This window comes from Emydura macquarii, unplaced genomic scaffold (assembly GCF_026122565.2).
Source record: "Emydura macquarii macquarii isolate MOO-44397 ecotype Brisbane River unplaced genomic scaffold, CSIRO-AGI_Emac_v2 contig_2636, whole genome shotgun sequence".
Classification (NCBI taxonomy): Eukaryota; Metazoa; Chordata; order Testudines; family Chelidae; genus Emydura; species Emydura macquarii.
Window position 1 is genome coordinate 24,409,927 of NW_027132773.1, and position 24,614 is coordinate 24,434,540.

The following is a 24,614-nucleotide window of genomic DNA, read 5'->3' on the forward strand; positions in this document are numbered from 1 at the left end:
TCAGCTACTATTTTCACTAGTTCCGCAAGTGGTAGAAATGATGGTATAAAGTAATATCTATATCTATCTAATATCTAGGTTCTTACATCACACCCCCCTGCTGTGGTATCTGAGTAGCATGCATGTTTATTTATGTCACTCCGTGTCAATGTACAGAGTGCAAGAAACAATATGTAGGTATAACCCACAATGACCTTAGTAAAAGACTTGGAAAAATCAAAAATCAGTTTTCAATACAGGAAAATTTGGCCAGTGGCCAAATACATGAAGAACAATGAACATAATTTAACAGACACTTTAAAAAATTCCCCAGTGACAAAGTGCCATGGCCTGAACAACTGGATAAAAGACAAAATTTCCGGTTCTGTCAAGCCCAATTCTGCTCTGAAACACCAGTGGACCTACAGTGTTTGTATATTTATGCCTTAGAATGCCTGCTGGATTTACCTGTGAGAGTAATATTACTGTCTGAGAAAAACTTAACACTACAACATTGGGATTCCCAGATTGTTATGGAACACGTACTGTTTTGTTGTTTGCCTTCTTATTTTGATAGAGATTTTCAGTGAGATATGCTTTAACCATCTGAAAAAAGGCAGAATTTGAAACACACTGGAGAGTTATACATCACTGGAATTATCTGCTTGACTGTCTACTATATGAATGTTTTTTTCTGGTAGCCCCTAGAGATCCCAATTGTGATTGATGGATCATAGAGTTTCATATGGTACAAATGCAGGAAGATGCAGTCCCAGCTGTAAAGAGGTTATACTCTAAGGTCCCAATCCTGCAACAACTTGTGTTTGTGCTTGACTTTAAGCATTGACTGGGACTCCTCATATTCTTAAAGTTAAGCACATGCAGAATTCTTTCCAGAATCAGGGTCTATTTGACAAGTACACAACGAGGTGGTGTGTTGCAGGATAAAGGTTTCACTTACACAAGTTTGGGATTGCCATGTTATTCACAAATGATGAAGCCATGAGAGAATTATGTGGGTTATCCCAAAGCAGTGCCAATTTAACCTTTCTATACCATTATCCTATAATGCATTCATATGCCATGTAGTTTACAAAAATAGAAAAAGCTTTTACAGAAAAGTGGTTTAAAGAATTTAACAAATTCTTGGTAATATATGGCTCTGTCTGTAGAACCAGGCTTCGTTAGTACTGGGAGTCCAGCTGAGGGAGAAGGAGAGAAATTATAACTACTAACAGCCTTTAGCAAACCAGCGAAAAGTAACCTAAAATAGCTTTTCATTACATAGAAATGTCCTGCATCTCATTCCTGCTATGATTGCGAGATCTACTGGGGCTAGAAAGAACTGCAGTATAGAAAGGTGAGATTCCCTGAGTTCCAGTGAAGGAACATCCCTGGCTAGCCCTGATGGTTCGTGAGATACTGGCCCTAAAACCTATCACCACCCCAGGTATGAATATTGCCTGTGCTGCACATCAGACCATTATTATGTAGTCTAGAATATTTCTTAGCTATCTAAATTGGGAAATTATTGAAAAGATTTGGTATATTAGCAATGGCGCCAAGAGCCAGAGTCTCAGCCCTTTGTGCAGGTCAAGGGGGATGGAAAGCTGCCATAACAGAATCTCTCTTATCCTGACCCCAGTTTAAGAGTTGTATCAGCAGAGGAGGAGGTGACTGGAGCACCATGTGCTTCTGGGATCTCTGTCTGGATAACTGTACCTTGGGTGCCATTACCAGCTAGAACTGGTTAAAATAGCCCTGACGCTGCTCTGATGTATGCTTGTGGCTAACCCACCCTCCAGCTGCCCCACAAGATCAGAGGCGCACTGGTGATATGTGCCATATAAATCTGTAAATAAATCATTTAGAATTCTAATATTGGTGTTCAAAACCTTGTATTAACATGCAGGAAGATCTCTGTTGGCAACGGCCCTAGCTAAATGTGCAAACAGTAAGTATTACAGTAGAAATACAAGAACCAGGCATGATTCAAGAATTAATAACTGTTGCATAAATTGGCATCTGTAATGCCAGTGAATCTTCTGTAGGGCAGGTGAACAATGATCAAGCTAAAATGTGATCATCTTTTATCTGATGAGCCTCCTTGCTTTTACACTTAAAAACAGATGCCCTCTAACTTAACGGGAAATGGGAGAATTTAACAAATGGATCCCTTTCAGCTTGTTCTGGGTGTACAGCTTTAGATGCGATCATAAATACCCTTCTGAGAGATGAGAAAATTTTCCAGTCATGGAAGAGGGAGTACTTTGATCTGTCAAATCATTCAAACGGAAACTCAGATTTATCACAACACTGCAGCCATGCAGATGAAAGATAGATGAGGTGGTTAAGTGTCATTACTGTGGATTTAGACTGGACTTGAAAGATAACATATTTGATGCATGTGGAACAATAGCTGAGACTTGGGTGAACCAAAATATACACTGAACTGAATGGTACGTATGAATATTACTGTTAATTCCTCACAGCTGCAAATGTATGGATGTGCCTCAGCAATATTTTAAAGAGATGCTGCCTGATTTTAGGTTCTTAATAATTTTTACAATGATGTTTATAGAATGGGGTTATAGGCTTGCCAATTGATTTGATCAGAAGATGATTAGGTTCTTGTCCCAGAATCAGGCTACACAGAGTTTTGCAAGGACCCTCGGGATATCTAACAAGGACACTCACACTAAGAACCAAAATATAGCCTTAAAGACTTTTATTGAGATAAAATAGAATAATAATCAAATGGATAATAATCAGAATTATAAAGACAATAATATTCTAGAGGTACATGTGGTATGATGTACTATAAAGCTTTTGGATTAAGATACTCACACACTTCCTTGATAAGCTGGTGGTAAGAGACAAAGGACCAGCCTCACCTCGTGTGCTGATGTCCAGGTTCCTCAATTCAAAGGTGGGAGGTGGAGAGCTTAAGAACTGCTCAAGAGGTAAGAGCTATAGAAAGACTATAACACTAGGCATAAGATAATACTAAACATAAGACACAAGACATGAGAAATTAATATATTGGGTTGCCTCACTTATAACCTGAACAATATGTGCCTTCCTTCCATGTCCAGACTTAGCTTCCTCACCAACAAAATATCAGGATTCACTTATTCTATAGGCTGACCTATATGTGCGTATTTATGACATATCCATATCCTTTCCAGATAGTTCGCTCATTCTCACCTCGGTTATTTCTAACCTAACCATGCTCTTGTGTGTACCTCTTAAGTCTACTAAGGGCATGAACTGAGGTAACGCCCTCCCATCTTAATGTCACATGATTTATCTAGGGTAAAGTTTAGAACCATACATATACTTTATCTTTAGCTCTTCATCATTTATTTAGGTCCTGAACATATATATGAACATATAACATATAACCTGCCTTATAAAGGTCCTGAACACATATATGCTAACTTGCCTTAGCTCATCATAAAGGATGTAGCCTGTAGGTATCCTGAGTTACAGCCAAAATACTTTTAATATAAATCTATTATAATAAAACAAGCAATTAAATTCATAAGAAACCATTCATAAGAATTAAATTAATAAGAAACAGTTATGATCATAACTAAGATGGGTAGAAGAAAATGTGTGAGAAAACAACAAAACTGCATAATATGAATATACATTGTATATCCTTATGGCAGGTGGTTCAGTTACACATAGTCTTCCAAGTTCTTTTTTTAAACTGAGCAAATGTTCAGTCTAGAGAAAATATACTGTGACGGTGGTCGGTTTTGGTTATGCAAGTTTCTGGAGAGAGGGAGATGGGGAAGCAGTGGAAACATTTGCTCTATGCCTTGGTCTCTCAGTGAAATCAGTTTTTGAGACAGTTGCTTCCTGGTAATTGGGCCTTAGTATTGGGTTGAGATTTCAGAAAGAAGGGATTGTATGCCTGCTGATTCTGATCATATATATATGTGAAAATAAAACATATTACACTTACAATACACCCAGATTCTGCTTCACTGATTTCTTCTCCACCGGGAAGAAGATCTGCAAGGCCCTGGACATACGTTACCGTTTGTCATAGGGGCAACAAAATGTCTCAATTGTACATTCATAAGAACTGCATAAAACTTTGAGAACTTACTCGAGCCAGTGAAAACACAAAGAAGGAAGTTCTTCATTTCTGTGAATTTGTGCACTACCAAGAAGTACTATAGCAGATAGTACAGTACTAGCTGAAGTCAGTGGGCAAAACCTCGTCAATTTGATGTCAGCTTCCCTCATCAGAAATTCAGAAAGAAGGATTTGTCTTTAAATGGGCACACGCTCCTGATTCTACGATAGTCCTTTTTTTGGAGATGAGGTCTTCTCTTGACAAAACAGTAGAGTTGACCAAAACTCAGAATTTCTATTCTTTACGAAATTCGGACATTTTGAAAATATTTTTGATCCAATATGGAATGAAAACTTAAATTTTTCTGTGTAAAAGAAAGTGTGAAATTTTTTGTGTAGGAAAAATTGAAATATTTGATTTTTCTGAAACAAAACAGAGAAGCCTTCCCCCATCTCTGTGGAGCTCCCCACCCAGGCTGCCCTCTGACTTTTGGATAGTTGCCTGCCATGGAGTGGGGATCTTAGGGTACATTCACACTGCAAAAAAAGACCCATGGCAGCGAGCCGCAGAGCCTCGGTTGACTGATTTAGGCTTGAGCTATGAGATTAAAAATAACAGAGTAGTTGTTCCCACAGGGGCTGGAGCCCAGTCTCTGAGATCTCCTTTCCCTCTCCTCCTCCCTCCCCCCCCCCCTTCCCCCGGGTTTCAGCGCTTGGGCTCCAGGATGAGTGGGAATGTCTGCACGGCTATTTTGAGTCCTGTCATGTGATCCCCATGAGCCTGAGTCAGTTGACCTAGGCTTTGAGACTTGCTGCTGCGGGTCTTTTCTGCAGTGTAGAAGTACCCTGAGAAACCCTGAGAACCTTGGTTCAGAGGCAGGCCAGGATGCACGGCTAGGAATCTGGAAGCCCTGAAAGCCCCATCTTGAGATATAATATAATTGAGAGATACATATCATTTAGTAGTAGCATGAGTCAGCTGTAGTGATTAATTTGTGAAAAAGATTTGTTGACAACCAGAACAAATGGCCCCATCAGGCTTAGCATTTTATATCAGCTGGACAGCATTTAATTTCAAAAGCCTTAGAAATTGGATATGGACAAGCGTATTCGTTGTCATGACCACCATCTCAGTCAATGTCAGTTGCTCTCTGCTAGATATTGGTATAGCAGTGGGAGACAATCTTATTAACATTAATTTTAATAACTTTCTGAGTCTTAGTATGGCCTTCTATAGGGTTGTCAAGAGTGGGGATTGTGTTGTGAGCTCAAGCCTACTCCTGGTATTAACCACGGAAGACATTAAAGTGATCTTTGAGATCATTTTGCTTTCCATTGTATGGCAGATCATGCACATATATACCTACAACATCTTCTGGGGGAAGGGACAGTCCGCTTAGGGTGACCAGATGTCCTGATTTTATAGGGACAGTATTGATATTCAGGGCTTTTTCTTATATAGGAGCCTATTGTCTCCCATCCCATTTCAATTTTTCACATTTGCTATCTGATTACCTTAGGTCAGCTTGCCATCTCATTACACCTGATTTGCAACAACATTAGGAGCCTGACGTAAGCCTGCACAAGTGGATTCCTGGTATCTGAATAGCTTATTTTTGTTACTCTACTTCAGAGTGGAATGGAAGATGGGAGAGAAAAGGGGAGAAGAAGAAAAGATGCCAAGAATCAAACAAACATACATAGCCTACTAACGACCATTGCGCCAGCCAGGGTGACCACTTTTGAATATAATTGAAGGAAGGCTAGATATTTGTACAATTGTGACATTTCACCCAAGGTTAAACCACTTTATGCTCAGAATTTGGCACTGACAGTGCATGTAGAATGGCTCTAGCTGCTCCAAATCTGCCAGTAAGAGGGTTCAGGTTTCTGACCCATATAGCAATACAAGAAGTATATGTGTTTTAATTGTGCTGAGACAAAGTTCAGGATCTAAGATGTTTTAGTGTCCATAGGTGAGAGATGGACTTCATGGAGGCGGCAGTGACATCTATTAATCAAATAAAGTCTGGTTTGCTGCGACTGAACTCTGCTTGCAGCCTAATTAGATGGACATCACTGCTATCCATGGTCCTTAACCCCACCTGCACTGGGGGTTCTGGTAGCTCAGCTCTGAGATTCTGGACCTCAGTTGTCTGCCGTGAGACATTCAATCCCATAGCGTGGCCAGTGTCCTGGAGAGTGGGGCTGAAATTCTTTGATTTCTCCACGAGCAAGGCAGCATTATATTTATTGACCAAAACTACTCCAACTTATTGACCTATGTGTAGAACAGAGAGTCCTAATAGCCAGTCAATAGCTCAATAGAACAGTGCTAGGATGGGAATACCTTTTTGTTGCACACCTGAGGTTGTGTAGAAACGTGATGAAAGCCATGAGTGAACACATGCTCCTGCACTGGTACCAGTATGAAGATTGCACACCAGATTTAGCAGAACATCTGGTATGCCAACTCCTTTCAGTGTGAGCCAAAATGCTAACCTGTGGACTGAAATATAAGCTGCTTTGATGTTGATATCTGCCACATGAAGTGGTTATGTTCTTTGAAATGCATGGTTAAGTTCTTGGTGCAGCTCAGCCAGAAGTCAGAGGGTAAGGACAGCATGTATTGCTGACCCCAACCAGTGAAACCTGGCAGCTGTGGATGACAATGTCTGTGTACCTAGCAGAACATGAGCAAAGACCTTTCTAAGGACCAGTGACAATGAGACTTGCCTGTAGTTGCCCCAGTCAGTTTACCCTTTTTACAGGGATACTATGATGCTGTCTTTCCATTCTGCAGTACATTGCCTGATGCCTATACCAGGTTCTCAGGAGAATTGTGGAGTTTGTAGACTTGTATAATCCCTCTGGTGTACATCCAGTACCTGGATGGGTCTCAGTCCTTTGTTTCACAACTTCAGTTGTAGATGAGCTGATCCAGAGGTAGGGAAGCAGGCATGAAGACTGAAGATAATATGGTTATGGTGCAGCTTTTTTTTATGTCCCTTTGTCATGCTGCTTCTGGAAATTTACAAAAAAAGATGGAGTCCAGGGTCACATGAACAAGTCCTGGGCTCTTTCCTTGGGCTTATTGTTATCTTTGAGTTCCCTTAATGGGCCATTAAGCAGCTAGTGCTGCATCCATCTTGTGTGGGGTCAAGCACAAGTTGAAATACAGATATGCCTTACATATTTATAACCTATATTACAAATATGACACACACATAAACAATATCATCATACTTAGCAAATTATAACCTTTTTAACTGTACCTGACATGGCATAACTCATCTGAATTATTGTATTATTGAATTGTATTGTATTGTATTATTGAATTATTGTATCTCAATTATTGTATTTTTTGACATATTGATGTTAAATAATATCATAAATGGTCCCCCTAATCCATCCAGCATCACGTAGTGGTCCTTATGTCCTGTAGCAATGAGCTTCATTGTTTTGGAATAGCTCCTGAGAAAGCTGTTTCTTGCCCAAACAAGCCTTGTGGTAGACACTACTCGAGCATGAGGTGATTTAAAAAAAAAATTGGGGGCCAAGATAATTAGTCTTGAAGTTAAAGACCTAGATCTTGAACCTGTGGTGATAATCAGTGAGGAGCTGACATAACGAACAGAGGGCAGGTTTCATGTGTTTATGGTAACTCATGTTTTTGAGAAGGAGCTGCATTCTGTACTAATTGCAGTTTCATGCCCAGGTAAATTGCCCTATTTATAGTCCAGCTGCAAGATGACACATTCTGGATATTGCATATTCTGCCACACAATTGAAGGTGAAATGACATGTTCTCTGACTATCCTTTCCCACCTGAAGAAGAGTTCTGTGGAGTGCATAAGCTTGTGTCTCTCACAAACAGAAGTTGGTCCAATACAGGATATTCTCTCACCCACTTGTCTCTCTTCTGGGACAGACTGTGACTGGCCTTACCACCTTGGAATGGGCCATATAGTGCAGAGCAACTATTGCAGCACAGGGATTGCTCTCTCTATATCCCACCAGGCACACTCATCACCACAACAGGGAAAGGGCCCTGGCCCCAGTGATGCGGTTGCCCTTTCAAAAAGGGGAACCTGAGCAGAGAGACTGTCCCTTCTGAGGCCTTCTCGAGGAACCCTGAGAGCAGTGCAGCTTTACACTTCCCTTATTCAGAACCATCCCTTTTAAAGGCACAATACAATCTGCAAACTTGACATCTCTTGTAGAATGCATTATACCCTCTTCCTATATATATATTTTTATATTGAAATGAATGTAAGACAACCCTGAGTAATCTGAGAAGATGGGATGAACTGCAGCTGTGGTTTATTTAGAGATACAAAGTATCTGTTTATTTGGGCTATGTGCTGTGTCCTGGATGTGGTCCTGAGGAAGCATGACCCCTCTCCCTCATTCCATTTGAAAGGTTTTATTTGATTGGTTTTCCTGCTTTAGAACAGTTGAATTAGATCTTCTGTATTGCTCCTAATACTGCCTGAAAACCAAGTTAGTTTTTCCGGATGCTCCATTTCCTGCCTGTAAATGACCAGAGGTGGTTGGTGCAAGTGGAATGGATTTTGCCCCCTTTTTGTTTTCTCTACATCTCATGTTTACCATCTTTCTCTGTTCTAACATGCTGCTGGGGGCACCTTGAACTGTGAGCCACAGCATTACATTTCTGCCTCAGCAAGAGTGAGCTTTGATGGAGATTAGACTGCGTGTCAGCTCCCTCCCGTACCAGTCTGTCTTCCTCATTAGCAAACTCCTCAGGTCTCTACCAGTCTTAACATTGCCTAGTAGATAAGTCTATGAACTCCAGCCCTTGCTCTGATAGATGTCTTTCTGCAATGCACAGCCCCTATCACTGTACATTCACAGAAGAGATTAGTTCATGCCCTTTGAAAGAATCAATGCACTGAAGCTCATTAATTTAATAGGTATTTGATAAACACTCTTATTTCAATCACAGCATTGGTTTATAGTAAAAGTAAAACAAGTTTATTAAACAAAAGTCATAGATTTAAGAGATACCAAGCATAAGGAGTAAAGAAGGGGAAACAACGTAAAAATACACTTTCTAGTGGTTAAGACCTAACTTTAACAAGCTACAACCTTTGTTCAAGGTAGTGTCCTAACCAATCTTCCTTTTCCAGCAATAACTGGGCTAGCTCTTAGCCAGGATCCCCTCGGAGTCCAAGGTGCTGGCTCTCCTTGTCTCTTCAGGTAAAGATAACTTAGGAGTTTGCTCCCCCTCACTCCAGTGAACCTTTAAAATGTGTTGTTCTGAAATGAACACCCCAATAAAGTTCCTTTGCCCTGCTGGGTCTGGACACCCCACTGCCTAGGATAGACTTCATGCTGTTTATCCCATCCTCCCTCCTCCAAGTGATGTTTACAATGAAATTATTTCTTCCTGCAACGTCCAGTACAAATTATTAACTCATTGAATTGGTTTGAGGTATTGGCCTGTTCCCTTTGTTCAGAAAAAAAAACCTTTTTTGTCAACTCCACCTGACATGCCTGGTTAAACACCTTTTTGTCACAGATTTTAAAGCTTAATATCAGTGAGTAGCCACATACAACATTGTCACATACATTTCACAATGATTTGATTGAATGTCCAAAAGCAAGAGCTCACTTCTAGATAGCCTGATTGACATTTTGTGATTGCCCTTCAAAGAGAAAATCCAGCATTCCCTCTCCGGGCTTTATTCAGGCAAATTCCCACTGCCAGAAGGACTGAAATAAGAACTGCTCTCTCTATCCTGAAGTTTTACTCCCGAAGGGGCTCATACATATTTCTGATCAAGTTTTCTTGAGAGGCCTGGTGACAATGGGCATCTTTGCTAAAACTTGAGACTTCTCTTTCCTGTTACTCATATCAGTTACTTGTTTCTGATAGTTGTTGCAATTTGTACTGTTGCCTTTTGATTTTGCTACAGCTCTGAAGTATTGAAACAAGTGACTAAAGGGAGAGAGATCTTTATAAAAATAAACTTTGTTTTAATTAAATCGTCTTTCTACTGTTTCCTCTTCCTCCCTCCTCCCCCCCTCCCCCACTGATTTCTATGCCACATTATAACCTTATTTACTAGCTCTTCTGGCAAAATGCTCTTTTCTTTGCCAATCAACTTCCTTTTAACTGTCTCCTGCTTCCTTTCTAATGGAAAGGCAGCCTGTTACATGGAGATCATTAAATCTGCTCTCTTACCTTTTTGTCTTGACATGAAGAGAACTTGCAGAAGGCTCTGGCAAAAATGTCAGAATTTCAACGATCTAACGTACTTAAAAATCTTCAAATAAAATGAATACATTATATTTGATGGCTTAGAATAATATTAATAAAAAAATATATGCACACAACAAAAATTCTTTCATGTATCTGGATACGCAGGGGAATTGATGGTTGACAAGGTGAATGTATGTATTTGCTGAATAGATTTCTTTGTCTTTGTTTTTTTATACTGTTTCAGTCTCTGTTACACTTCTGTCTTCTCCATCACCAAGATCTTGGGAATCAAGTACAGTACATATCTCGGACTGACTGCCTGATCCTGTGACTTCAGCTCTATAGGTATATATTTCTTCTGCCCTAGTGATGAAGATTTAAAAGTGAATGCGAATGCAAAGTGGCAAATCACATCTGAGAGTAGCCGCATTACTGCAGAATTGTAATAATTTCTCCGTTTCCTTAAAAATGCTCTTTTTGACATTCTTAGTGACTGTAAACTTTTTGAAAAAGGCTTGTTTCTGTAATTCCTGAATGTTTGTTTGCTAAAATTGTGGGTGTGGCGGCAGGAAAGGTGGAAAGTTAAACCTTTGTTTTCTGAATTTAGACCTCTGAAGGCCCAATTTTACAATAGTTCTCACCACCTCAATTCCCATTTACTTCAAAGGGAGCTGAAGACATGCATTGCTCCATAGGAAAACATTGCCTCCTATGTTTTGATCTTTCTCCTTTGGGTTCCTTCTTCTTCTGGCTGGCTTCATGGCTAATTTTTCCACTTCTGCATATTTCACTGTTCTTAAAGGTATTGTCAGGTGACAGTAAAGATAAAACTAACTGTTCATGTTTTTTGGTACATATTTGGGCCCTGATCTTGCATACACCTGGCAGTAGTTCCATGAACATCAGTGGCATTGGTATACTCATGGGTGTGAGGATATGTCCCTTTAAGGGCGCTTAGCTAAATAGATACATTAGGGGGAGCTGTGAGCAATTATGATGCAGTTACCTAAGCAGTAACACCACACTTGGAATCATTGGGGTGAATCTACAATAAAGGATATTTTCTGATCTTCCAAAAATCCTGACTGAGTCTCTTTATGCAGAATTCACAAACACCACATGCTACCAGTAGTGGGCAGATAAGAGTGATTGAAGAAGAGAATACATGACAAAAGTTGTAAAGAAAATGGGGTTGCGGAGCTGGAGATGAAGTTATCTGGCAGGGCAGCAAATAACTGGAAGAGATTTCAACAGAGATTCAGCCAGTACATGCAAACAAGTGGCTTTATTGAAAAAAAGATGTTAAGCAGAAGGTAGATATTATTAAAAAAAAAATCAGGGCCAGAAAGGCTGATGTTTATAATAGTATGCAGTCAGGCAGATCAAGCATTTCTATAAGATGGTTATGCAGAAATTTGAAGACTAGTGCATACCCAAGACAAATGAAACTTTCAAAGATATAAATTTCACGTGAGACCTCAGAGAAGGAGAGTCACTTGAAGAATTTGCTGGATCTCAAACTGAGCCAAATATGTAATTATGGATGGCTCACAGATTCAGTAATCAAAGACCAAATAGTAATGGTTATCTGAGATCCAAAGATCAGAAAAAGGCTGTTAGAAGTTCCAGCTTTCAACCTGGACAAGGCAGTAAGAATATGCCACGCATCAGAGGTTGCTCAGAACAGATTGACGCTCTTGGAGGGAACACAAGACACTGTTTTGATGGATAAAATCACAAATGCTCAATGCAAAGGGGAAGCACAAAGGCAGTACAGAGCAGAAATGTAAAACAAGCCTGCAACAAATGAGTTTGCAAGACAGGAATTTGTTGAGGACAACATAAAGAATTGCACAAAGTGTGCAGGTAAACAGAAGTCAGCAAAAGGTTAGAACAAGTGCAAAAAATTCAATCATTTTGCAAGAGTGCGCAAGCAAGAACAGCAATTGCACAAAAGATACACTGTATACATGCTGTGTACCAGGAGAAAAACAGTGCTAGCAGCACAGAAGAAGAGTTTTCTTCTGGAGCTTTGAACGAAGCAGCTGCACCAAATGAGTGGACTATTACCTTGGAAATGAATGAAATATTTTTGTGACTTTCAAACCAGACACTGATGCTCAAGCAAATGTGGTAACAATATATTTTATAGGGTCTACAGAAAAAAGGGTCTACATTGACAACAGACAGGTAAAGTTAAGGGCTTACAGTGGAGAGCTCATTTCTACTCTGGCACATGTGAACAGAGGTAAAGTTAAAAGACAAGATTAAAAGAATATATATTTTGTAATTGTACATATTCTGGGCTTGAAAATGTGTCAAGCTCTGAAGTTAGCACAGAGACTAAACCCATTTAGAGAGGCAAGGGGACTCAGATATTGAGGATCCATTTCAGGATGTCTTTAAGGGCATAGGAGAACAGCCAATGGAATATCAAATTGAATTGACAAGGCCTCATTGTACCATCATCCATTCCTACAGGAATGTTTCTCTAGCCCTGAGGGAGGGAAAAACTCAAAGGAACTAAACAGATTAGTGGCTTTAGAGATAATCAAAGCAGAAGAGCCTATAGAATGGGTTTGTTCATTAGTAACTAGAAAAGAAAGACTGAACCCTTAGGTTATGCTTACACCTTAAAGAACTTAACAAATATGTCAAAAGAGCACATTTTCCCATTCCCAGTAGGGAAGAAACCTCTGGAGAAATGGCTGGTGGTAAATACTTCACATTGGATGAGTCAGCAGGATTTTGGCAAATCCCCTTAGATGAGAGTAGAACACGTGTATGGGCTTTTTAATACACCATATGGAAGATATTTACTTTTGCAGACTGCCATTCCGGTTCAGATCTGCATCAGAGGTATTTCACAGGAAAGTGCAACAAATATTTGAAGGTACAGAAAGTGTTAAGGTATACATTTATGACATTTTAATGGGGGAAGAACAATGGAACATGACCAGAGGCTACAGAGAACATTGGAAAGGACTCAGGCAGTAGGATTAAAATTAAACAGGTGGAAATGTGAATTTTGGATCAACGCTATCATATACCTGGGACTCCATGGTATGTAAGTCTAACTGAGTTCAGGCAATTACAAATGTGCCACTCTTAGTAGACAAAGAAGGAGTTCAAAGATTCTTCAGGATGGTCAACTTTGTGGGAAAATTTGTGTGCAATTTGACTGCTAAAACAACCTACTCTTGTACAAAATAATCAGTGGACATAGGATACCAATCTAGAAAAGGAATTTAAAACTTGAAACAGCTAATTAAGAGGACTTCAGTCCTCAGATTTTATGATTTTATGATGACTAAGGTGCCCACAGATGTCTCAAAGGAAGGCATGTGATATATAATGCATATGATCCTTGTAAAGAAAAGCCACCACATCTCTGTCAAAATGTGGACTGCATATGCAGCAGCCACAGTGCAAACTGAGACCTTGCAAAGAGTGATCAATGCTATAATGGTAGGTTGGCCTGGACATCATAACACCTAGTCCATATTTTCACTTCAAAGAAGAACTTTCAGTAGTTGATGGTATTTTGTTTAGACTAGAGGCAACTGATTAATCGTTCCCAAAGTGTTACAGCCTGACATGCTTATTAGACTTCATGAAGGACATTTAGGAATTGAAAAATGCAAAAGAAGGGTCAGATATGTTGTGTTGACTGCAAATGCGTGAGGATATAGGAAAAACAGTTAAATGTGAAATGTCAAATTCCAGCCCAAGCTTGTACATCAGGAAGCTTTAGAAGCTTGGTAAAAAATTAGTATTGATTTATTCAATTATGTTGGCAAAGATTATTATGTTTTGATTTTAGATTATTATTCACCATCCGAGATTGCTTCCCTGTACAGCACCACGGCAAAGCATTAAATCAATATTTGCTAGACATGGTATTCCTGCAGTGGTAATGTCAGATAATAGTCCATAATGTGCAGGATATGAATTTAAAATCTTTGTGGGAAACTATGGGTTCAAACTTATTATATTGACTCCTAGAGACTCACAGACAAATAGTCTAATAGACAATGGTGTAGAAATAATAGAGACTACTAAAAAAAAGCAAGAGAATATAGTTCAGATCCTTGCTGGCCATTATTTAACTATCGGACAACACCCTTCAGGACTGGGTTGTCTCCTGCAGAGATTATTTAGCAGAGAACTAAAAATAAGACTGCCTAATTTTGTAGAAAATTATATTAAGAATGAATGTGTTGTAAAAGGGTTGAAGAAAGGTGGCAAAGAAAAACAAAACATATACTTAGACAGAAGGTCAAAAGAACTAGAGCCTTTAATATCCTGTGGCTGCATTTGTATATATGATGGAAACTATTAGGAAGAAAAGGCAGTAGTTACTAATGCAGTGGCTCCTAGGTCATGTAAGTGGTTCTTCCTGAAGGACAGAGTTACCGAAGAAACAGGAGACATCTGCAATATGTTACTTAAGAAAGGGAGGATAAGAAGGAAACTTCAATGACTGAAACAGGGAAGTGGAGCATGCAGCAGACTGCTGAACTTACTCATGAAACAGTCTTCTTGTTACACAGATCAACCAGACTGCGTAGAATTGCTTAATTGTGTATATAGGCAATTTGTGTGTTATATATAATGCTGATCAATGTTGAATATAACTGGAAAAAGGGAGATGTAAGGATATGGCCGTTTAAGGGCTGTTCCCAGCTTATCTGAATAGATATATCTGGGAGACCTTCAAGCAGTTTTGATACAGCCACCTAAACAATAACACCACAGTCTGATTGCTGAGCTGAATCTATAATTAAGGATATATTCTGATCTTCCCAAAGTTCTCACTGAGTCTCCTTCTGCAAAACCCACAAACACAATAGGGATAGAGTAAAACATCTGCATATGCATATACAGGATCAGGGTCTTGCAGCTGTGTGAGGAGAATGGTTTTTGACCCTATATTTGACAGACTAGTTTTTGATCAGCTTACTCTGCAGTCTGCCCCACCCCCACCAGCTGCCTCTGAGTGTAGTGCTTTTATGGTCATGTCTACTACAGCGGGTCAGGACTTTTCTGTCAAATTTTTTTTTCAGTGGAAACTGCTGTTTCTGCAAAACAAATTTTCTGTGGGGAAAATTTCAATTTTGCTGAAACATTTTCATTTTCCTCTGGGAAAATGAAAATATTTTGTTTTGGATTGGGTCAACCATAATTGAAACAATTTGGCTGGCCAAATCATATAGAAACATTTACTTTCAGCTCAGTTTTACATTAATCTGTGTCCTCATGAGTTGCCACCCATGCTTCCTGGGAGTTATGATTTGGATGCTTCATGCATCCATTGTTCTCTGTATGCCAGGATGCCTGGCTGGACTACAACTTCCATACTGCACCGTGGTCTCCCTCTCCTCTGAAAAAACATTTTTATGGAAAATTCCAGATTAGCTCTTGCAGACTTCATTGTCGTGTTCTATTTAGAGCTGGTGGGGGAGGCTAGACTGGCAGAGTCAGTTGAACAGAAAATAGTCCATAGAGTTGATCTTAGTGGTGTACTGTGGGTCTCTGGCATCCAGGGGCCAATACTTGCATTTGTGCCCCCTCCTATCAGTGGCAGCACCCCGCAGGGTATCTTTGTAGGTGGTGATTGAAACAACTCATATCCTTTGCTAGGACCTATAGCGCATACTCACTGCTGGATTACATTAACATTGGGGGGAGAGGAGTGCTAGAATAGACCAGCTTTGTCTTTTGTTTTCTCCATCTTATGTACCCCCCTCTCAGACCAGGTTTAGACAAGATGGTGATTAAAAATGCCTTCAGCTGGTCCCGACTAGTGCTTTCATTGTTTCTAATGCTGGTGGAACTTTGCAAGTGCTGAACAATGACTGGAAAACTGAACAAAATCTTCACTTGAGACAGTCTTGATGATGACAATGAATGTCCTGAACAATCAAAAAGGGGATGTGTCTGTGTCCTGAGTAAGAGGTAATAGAAGTACAGGAGAATTGGGACATAATGTGGAAGCAAATCATGAGTGATAAGAAATATTAATAAGATCTCTTTTTATTATGCTGGTAATGTAATAGCACACTTCGGAAAATTGGTTTACTGCTCAGCTTTCTTGCATTGTGATCATTTTCAGGGGACTGTGTGTTCCCTGATGATTTCCACAGTGGGAAAAGATTTGGGGTAATTAAATATATTGTTATGTTCCTAGTGGATGAGCTGTGCATGCTTCAAGAAGCAAACTGTTTTCAAAATGCATAATGTGGTTCTGGAAACTGGTTTAGAGCTGAACTCTACTGAAGATAATGTCCAAGAGAATTCTGTGATCCCTGCTGATCTGTAAACCTATGAAGTGTTAGTTTGTTGCATTTATTTTTATCCTTCCAGCAGCTGAACCTTGCTTCCACAAGGACAATGTTTTTTTAATGTGTATGATGCTATTATGTAAATTCATTTAGCTGTGTAATCCACTACAGGTGGTTTCTCTGTCCCATATGAACAACAAAGCCAATGATCACATAATATTCATTAAAGATAAAATTGTTTCACTTTTCATAACTGACTCCCAAATGCACTGTCCTGAGAACTTCAATTTCTACTAAACAGTGAACTTGACACTCATTTACAAAACTCTAATGAATGCACTACATAAGAGGTAACGCTTTCTCCCAGCTTCTAGTCCCAAGAAGCAGAATACCAATTATTTTTAAGAGGCAATAGATACGGTAATTAAAGAATGAATTAGGTCTCATAAAAACTTCTCGTGTGAATTTTTCTGAAGTGGTCTATAAGTCTGTGTCAACAATTGTGTGAAAACCCTCTGCATTTATCTGTTTGCAAATTAAGCAGTCATCTACTTGACTGGGCCATTAGGATGGCAGTTCTGCAACTGAAATCATGCACATGGACTCTTGTGCAAACATGAAACCTCACAGATTTCAATAGGACGCTGAAGTAGGCTCAAGGATCTGCCCATGCGGATCCAATTGTGGCCTGTTTCTACACTGAGCACATTTAACCTTGCAGGTGCAAGTTGTGAAGCTGGGACAAAATCCCCATAAAAACATATCCCTTAGTCTTGTTACTTTACATTGGGTTAAGCACTGAAGAGGTCAATCATGTAATTAAGTTACTGTTTGTAACCTATAGTTCTCATAGAAGATTAGGGTTGGAAGGGACCTCGGGAGATCATCTAGTCCAACCCCCTGCTCAAAGCAGGACCAACCCCAACTAAATCATCTCAGCCAGGGCTTTATCAAGTTGGGCCTTAAAAACCTCTGAGGATGCAAATATGACCACCTCCCTAGATAATCCATTCCAGTGCTTCACAACCCTCCTAGGGAAAAAGTTATTCCTAATATCCAACCTAGACCTCCCCCACTGCAACTTGAGACCATTGCTCCTTGTTCTGTCATCTGCCACCACTGAGAACACTGTTGACTCATGTCCAGCTTCTTGTCCACTGTAACCCCCAGGTCCTTTTCTGCAGAACTGCTGCCTTGCACGTAGGTCCCCAGCCTGTAGCAGTGCATGGGATTCTTCCATCCTAAGTGCAGGACTTTGCACTTGTCCTTGTTGAACCTCATCAGATTTCTTTTGGCCCAATGCTCCAATTTGTCTAGGTCACTCGGTATCATATCCCTACCCTCCAGAGTATCTACCACTCCACGCAACTTAGTGTCATCTGCAAACTTGCTGAGGATGCAATCCACCCCATCCTCCAGATCGTTAATGAAGATGTTGAACAAAACTGGCCCCAGGACTGACCCCTGGGGCACTCCACTTGATACCAGCTGCTAACTAGACATCAAGCCGTTGATCACTATCCATTGAGCCCGATGATGTAGCCAGCTTTCTTTCCACCTTATAGTCCATTCATCCAACCCATACTTCTTTAACTTGCTGCAAGAATACTGTGAGAGACTGTATCAAAAGCTTTGCTAAAGTCAAGATTTATCACTTCCACTGCTTTCCTCACATCCATGCTAATAAAAACTAAGCTGTGCGTCTTCATACTTCCTGGTTTAATGTTAACATCTTTCTCAGGAAAGAGAGAACAAGATGTTAAGGGAATGAATATTAAAGTGAACCACATAACCATGAAAGTACTTTACTTTGTTAAATAGAATAAGACTCCTTCAATTTCCTGCCAAATATAACCTGATAAGTACTGTGTCATTAAAAATATACGTAACAAATGCTCCAGCGCTACATTTTGATAAGCAATGATGCTGTAACCATAGGGGAGAGAATCTATGAAACTACAGATGGACCTTTTTCAGTCCCTCCCCCTTTTATGATTAAGAATATTTTGTGTGTAAAGAGGATCTTTGTGTTTTAGTTTGTTAGTTTCTGTTGCTTTTTCCTTATTTGAAAAAAAATATTCCTTTGGGACAACATAAATGGCTGTTATAGAAATGGTTATGATGTCATAAAAAGATGACCAGTTGAGACTCAGTAAGGGGACAGGAAGAATAATCCAGTGTTTAGGATGCTTGGGAGATCTGTGTTCAAGTCCCAGCTCTGCCGCAGACTTTCTGTGTGACCTTTGGCAAGTCATTTAGCCCCTCTGTGTTACTTCCCCCTCTGTAAAATGAGGATAATAGCACTTCCTTACCTCACATGGGTGTTGTGAGGATAAATACATTAAAGATTGTGAGGGTCTCAGATACCATGATAATAAGTATGGCAGGGCTTTTCAGCATGAGGAGTTAGTGTGCGGCAAGCCAGGATGTGACTCTGCAATGCACTAGCTTGCCCGTGTAGACCCTGCTACAACATGCTACAAGTTCTGCACTTCAAAGTGTGCTACAGAATGGATTCAGTCACCCTTGCATCGAGTAACACTTGTGTAGGTCAGTTACCTGTAATAGTTCCCACTAAGTGCTGCAGAATTTGTTGCTACGATGAAGGTACTATGCAGTTGCAGGGGAGTAAGCAATAGTAGCCCAACTTGAGCTGGCCATTGTAACAGAGAGGGAGGGGATCCAGGATAGTCCACATCAAATACCAAAGCAACTGAGGCGTAGAGACCAGAATTCCTCATGTGTCCTAAGACTCCTTGTGATGGAAAAGCATCTGTCCCTTAACAGGACCATGAATCTCTCCCCCCACAAACCCATGCATCAGATCTGTGTGTAGAGGGTTTTTTATATTTTTCTTCTTCCCTGGGTTTTCTGCAGCAAGATACAATCTCCCACCAGGAATCCGTGTGGCTCTAAGGACTGCACTATTGCCAACTCTTGTGATTTTTTTATTGTGAGTTTCCTGGTATTTTGGTCATTTTTCCTCAAATCCCAGCTGCGGGAGTCATGGTGTTACTTGGGAATCTTAGCTTCCTTTTAAACAAAAGAGTAAGCTTCTCACCTTCATGGAGGTGGAGAAAAAGCTTGATGACATGACCCAAGTGCACTCTGAAGGTTCAAAATCAGAAAGCAAATAAAAAGAACCCACCGTGCATGATTGTTAAAAATCTCATGTCGTGATTTTTGGGGGCCTGAATCAAATGTTGAAAACTCCTGAGGCTGGCAATACTGGGCTTGGTTCTGACCTGTGTCTTTGTTCACTTTTTAATATAAACCATTAATAGTACAGTGATATAGGTTTATGTGTGTAAAGCAAGTGTTTAAAATATTGACCTCAAAGCTATTCAGTGGAGACCTGGCTCTGAGGTGTGATGTATTCTGTAAACCTTTGGGGAGGATGTTTGGAAAGCAACAAAATCACACAGCACCAGCCAATCTGTTTCTGACAAGCCTTAGCATACACCTTCAATTTTAATTCTGATCCCAGACATCAGAGTGCGGCTCAGTGTCCCTTGCCCCTTCCTCCTAAGATCTTCAAGGGTGGGCCACTTAGCAACCGTAGCATTTACCAGATGGAAAGTAGGCCACAGGACCCGTGAAGATTTAGTCTGCTGTACTCACCAGAACTCCCAAATATCCTGCTCGCAAAATCAGCTACAGCACCGCCATGGTGTCAGCCAAGAAGAAACCTAGCTGTTGTACAGACTTCGGGGGTTCTGACCCCTATCAAAGAGGTGAGAACGAAAAAGCATCTTCCAGGGCAACTTCCGCTGCCTTCAGCTCTGCTGACCATTTAAAAAAAAAAAAAAAAAAGCAAGTGAAAATTCCCTTGCAGTGCTTGCAACTCAAACATTGAAGCATCCTGCCAGTCAGTGCCTGAGAACCACACAGTGAAATGCGCTTGAAACTAACTAGAAACGAAACTAAGCTTGGTAAGTCTGTTTATATTTTGCAGACTGAGAGAAATGCAAAAGTAAGGACACAACAGCAATGAGATTTTAAAAATTCTATGGAATGTTTACTTTCAGTGTTAAAATTCCAAGGCATATGTGTAACTCACACTCTGCATTCCTGGTTTTGGGGTAATGCATTTGCTCAGTGCTGTTTGTCAGTTATAGTTCTGGTAACTATGGATGCCCCTAAGATTCCCTGTTTGGATGCTGATGTCATTTTCAGTGGATTTTGTGTAAGTTTTACTAGTGTTCCTGTCTCCTTAGGTGAGCGTATTACAAGGTGGGTAACATCACTCATTTATGGATACACATTGGCTGCTGCATCTTAGGTTCGCAGAAAGGCTCCACTGATCCATTTCATTGGATTTTCAATTATAGCTCTTTTCTTGCGCTCTCCTTGTATGATTTGGGATGGTTTCCATACCAGTAGGTGCCATTCTTGTTCATCCACAGTGAGGAATGCAGCCTTAACCTAAGGGGACATGTCAACTTCACAGCATAAAATTGTATTTATACTATTTTCACTTCTTCGCTATATTTTTCAACAGCTGCTAAGCAAAGGTGCTCAAGCTTATCTAGTAGGAAGTGACAGGCTTTTAAGAGGCATAGCATTATTTACATACAAAGGAGGCTGATTTTTTTGGAAGTGCCACCTATTTTACATGCAGCTTACTCTATATCTGAAAACATACTAGGCTGTTTTATACTTTCCTGTGCTAGTCACTTTTACTCAGCTTGACTGCAAAAATAAATACTTTACACAGGATAAAATAAACTGTCTGAAGGGCTTAACTATATTTTCTTATTTAATGTAACAGTGTATACATTCCTACAGATCAAATGTTTAAAGGAGCAGAAAAAATATTTGAAGAAAAAAATAGGATCATATGCTTCCTTCCACTATGAGGAGCAAAGAAAAACGAAGTGTAAATACAGAAGTACGGAGGAGTGTCTCCACTGCTTACTCCCCCCTAGACTCAAAGTCCGTGGAAGAACAAGAATGGTGTAATCAAGGACCACAGCTGGGGAAGGGCTAGTTTGTGGGAGAGGTATGCCAGTCTCCATAGTATCTCCTTTTTGGAAACTCAGGAGGTGTATATGTAAGAAGGTATTGACTCAACATGATCATACAGTGGTTGTCCCTTGCACAGGTAGGCTTGGAAGGATTAGATTTTTACTGGTAAATGTCGATTCCACTGTACACCCACAAAATCAATGAAAGTGCATTTCCATCCACAATAATCAAAATTTACAGATGGACAAAGTAAGAAAAATGCTGCTTGAGAACATATTAGATTTTGATTTAAGGATATATTTATATTTTGAAATGTGATGTTGACACTGGTGTTTTCACAGTTATAAAGCTTTAACTTTTTGAATCTCAGTATCTACTCATTAAATAATTGTCTAACCCCCACCATTGTCTGACAGTCCTTATAATTTCCCACAACTTAATCATTTAAACAGACAAAAATAAAAGGGTTAAAAACATACATTGATATTATCTACTGAAATTAAAAAATTGAATTCTGCCAAGCCTAACTATGCGTATCCCACATACTCTGCCCTGAGGGAAAGTTCATGTGCTGCGTCAAGTGGTCAGGCTATGGCTTTCCCATAAATAGCCCTGTCTTCCGATTGTCTTGAGATCTTGTCTTCAGTGTGCATGCCAAATATTCACAGTTTGAGGTCAACTCTCATAGATTGGTGAAAATTCCAATCCCAGGACTATGAATTAATAGAAAGTTCATGAGTTTCCTGTTGCTTATAGGTATCTGTCTTCCTTAACATTTTTTTGAGAACCAAGCAAGCTGGTAACAGTAGCAATCCATAGGTATTCATAGATATTCCTGTAATTGTTAGAAAATAAAGAGCAGTAAGAAACTTTTGTGGTGAATAAATATTGCCTGATCACAGAGACCATTCATTGCAGTGGGTTGACTTGGATATGGGTGGAGGACTCTCATAAGCATGGACTGGCCTACAGTGAATACTGATGGTATTTGGGGGGAAAACAAAGGGCTTAATTCCCCTTAGTGTTGAATTCTACATTCCTTGTGTAGACAAAACTCTGACTAAAGGAAGTGCAGGGTTCTGTTGTTTGAGCTCTCATTAAACATGACCCTGATCCTTCAAACACACAAGTAACATTGTTTAAAGGCTTTTTCTATGGAGTTTCTCACTGCAGTGTCTGAGCACATCACAAACATTAATGAATTTATCCTCACAAAATCACAGGGATATGCTATTGTCCCCATTTTACATGCGTAGAACAGAGGCACAGAGATATTAAGTGATTTGCCTAGTGTCACACAGCAAGTCTGTGGCAGAACAAGGTATTAAATCCAGGTCTGTTGCATCCCAATCCAACCCCATACTCCTTCTACATATGCATAGTCCCATTAATAGACCAGGCCTTTCACTCCTGAAATTTTGCTGTGGGGAAAAATTACTAGGCATACATATTACTGGGGTTACGTTTCAGAACACAATTAGCTGCCACTTTTAACTTCTTCTTACAGACACTAAATCCACTTCATGAATAGGAATCTAGTCTGGGTTCTTGAGCACATTTAAGTATTTTAAACCTACCATCATGATAACAGCTGCTGATGTTATGAGACCTTGAAAAAGTTAGAGGGACCAAAGCAATACTACTCCCAGATAGTTGATTGTGCTGGTTAAGCACTTACCTTTGTCAGATGACCAGTTAAGCCTTTTTGGGGGTTTCTTGTGTTGCAGGCCACCTTTCAAGACCTTGTGATCCTAATTAAAGAGCCTTGATCCTAGAAGGTTTTGTAGGCTCATAGGTTTTAAGGCCAGAAGGGACAATTAGATCATCTAGTCTGATTTCCTTTATATCACAGACCATTTAATTTCACCCAGTTACTACTCCTCTACTGAGCCTGATGGCTTGTGTTTGGCTAAAGCATATCTTCTAGAAAAGCATCCAGTCTTGATCTGAGGACATTAAGAAATGGAGAACTTCCCTTCAGGTGGTGTGATCCAGTAGTTAATCTCCTTCGTTATCAAAAATCTGTGCCTTATTTCTAATTTGCATTTGTCTGGCTTCACCTTCCAGCCAATGGTTCTTGTTATGTCTTTCTCTGCTAGATTAGGACTGTGGCAGGATAAGGGACATTGTATGTTCAAGCAGTAAGATTCCAGGAAAATTCTGAGAGTGACAGGGAAACTAGAGAGTGGTTGCTTGATGACTGGGCTTTGTCTGAGGTTTCTATCAAAGCATGTGTATGCTTTGTGATCACCTCTGTTCAAGGAAACAGAACTCATATCTGCTTGTAAACAAACAAACACTAAGAAAATACCCTGGACTCTGAATCATCCATTTCTTCTGAAAACAGCAAAGAAGCCACACTACCACCTTTATAATTTTTGTAAACACACTTTTAAATATAAAGCTCTTAGGTTAAGATCTTCCATTCTGAATTTTTGCTTGCAGTGACTTATTTGTCCTTGATTCAGGCCTTATAATGGAAAAAACTGTGGTGGTGCTAAGATGAAGATGGCTCTTATGTATATTTACGTGTTGTTGGCTTGCATTGTGCCTTACATGATTTTGAGAGAATACATTTTTGGAGTTCAGTATGAGCACTGAACAGTTAGAGTAAGTTTCCTGGCAAGTGTCCCAAGGTGCTAAGTAGAGAACGGTTCATAGAGCTCAGTTAGACTGGAGGAACGGCTTGGGCTAACAAAAATGCTTTTTGCTCCCTTTTCAACAAGGGTATAGAGTTTCCTGTTCTAATGTAAGTAAGCAGAGAATTCAGTCTTTAGGCTCTAGGCTTTTAAACTGAGATAAGAGAGCATCATCATTCAGATAGAGTTCTACCATTAAATGTTCCCTCTACTCTTCTCAAACATCAGTAAAGTTTGAGCATCCTAAAGAAGACTTTAATACTCTTCCTCTTATTCCCATTATATGTGTGTCAATGAATGGGAGTGTTTGGCCCATTTTAGTACTGGATCTGATTCTTCTCTCATCAATTTTATACCAGTGTAACACTACTGCTTTGAATTACTCTTGATTGACACTAGTGTGAATAGTGAATCAGGTTCTTAAATTTA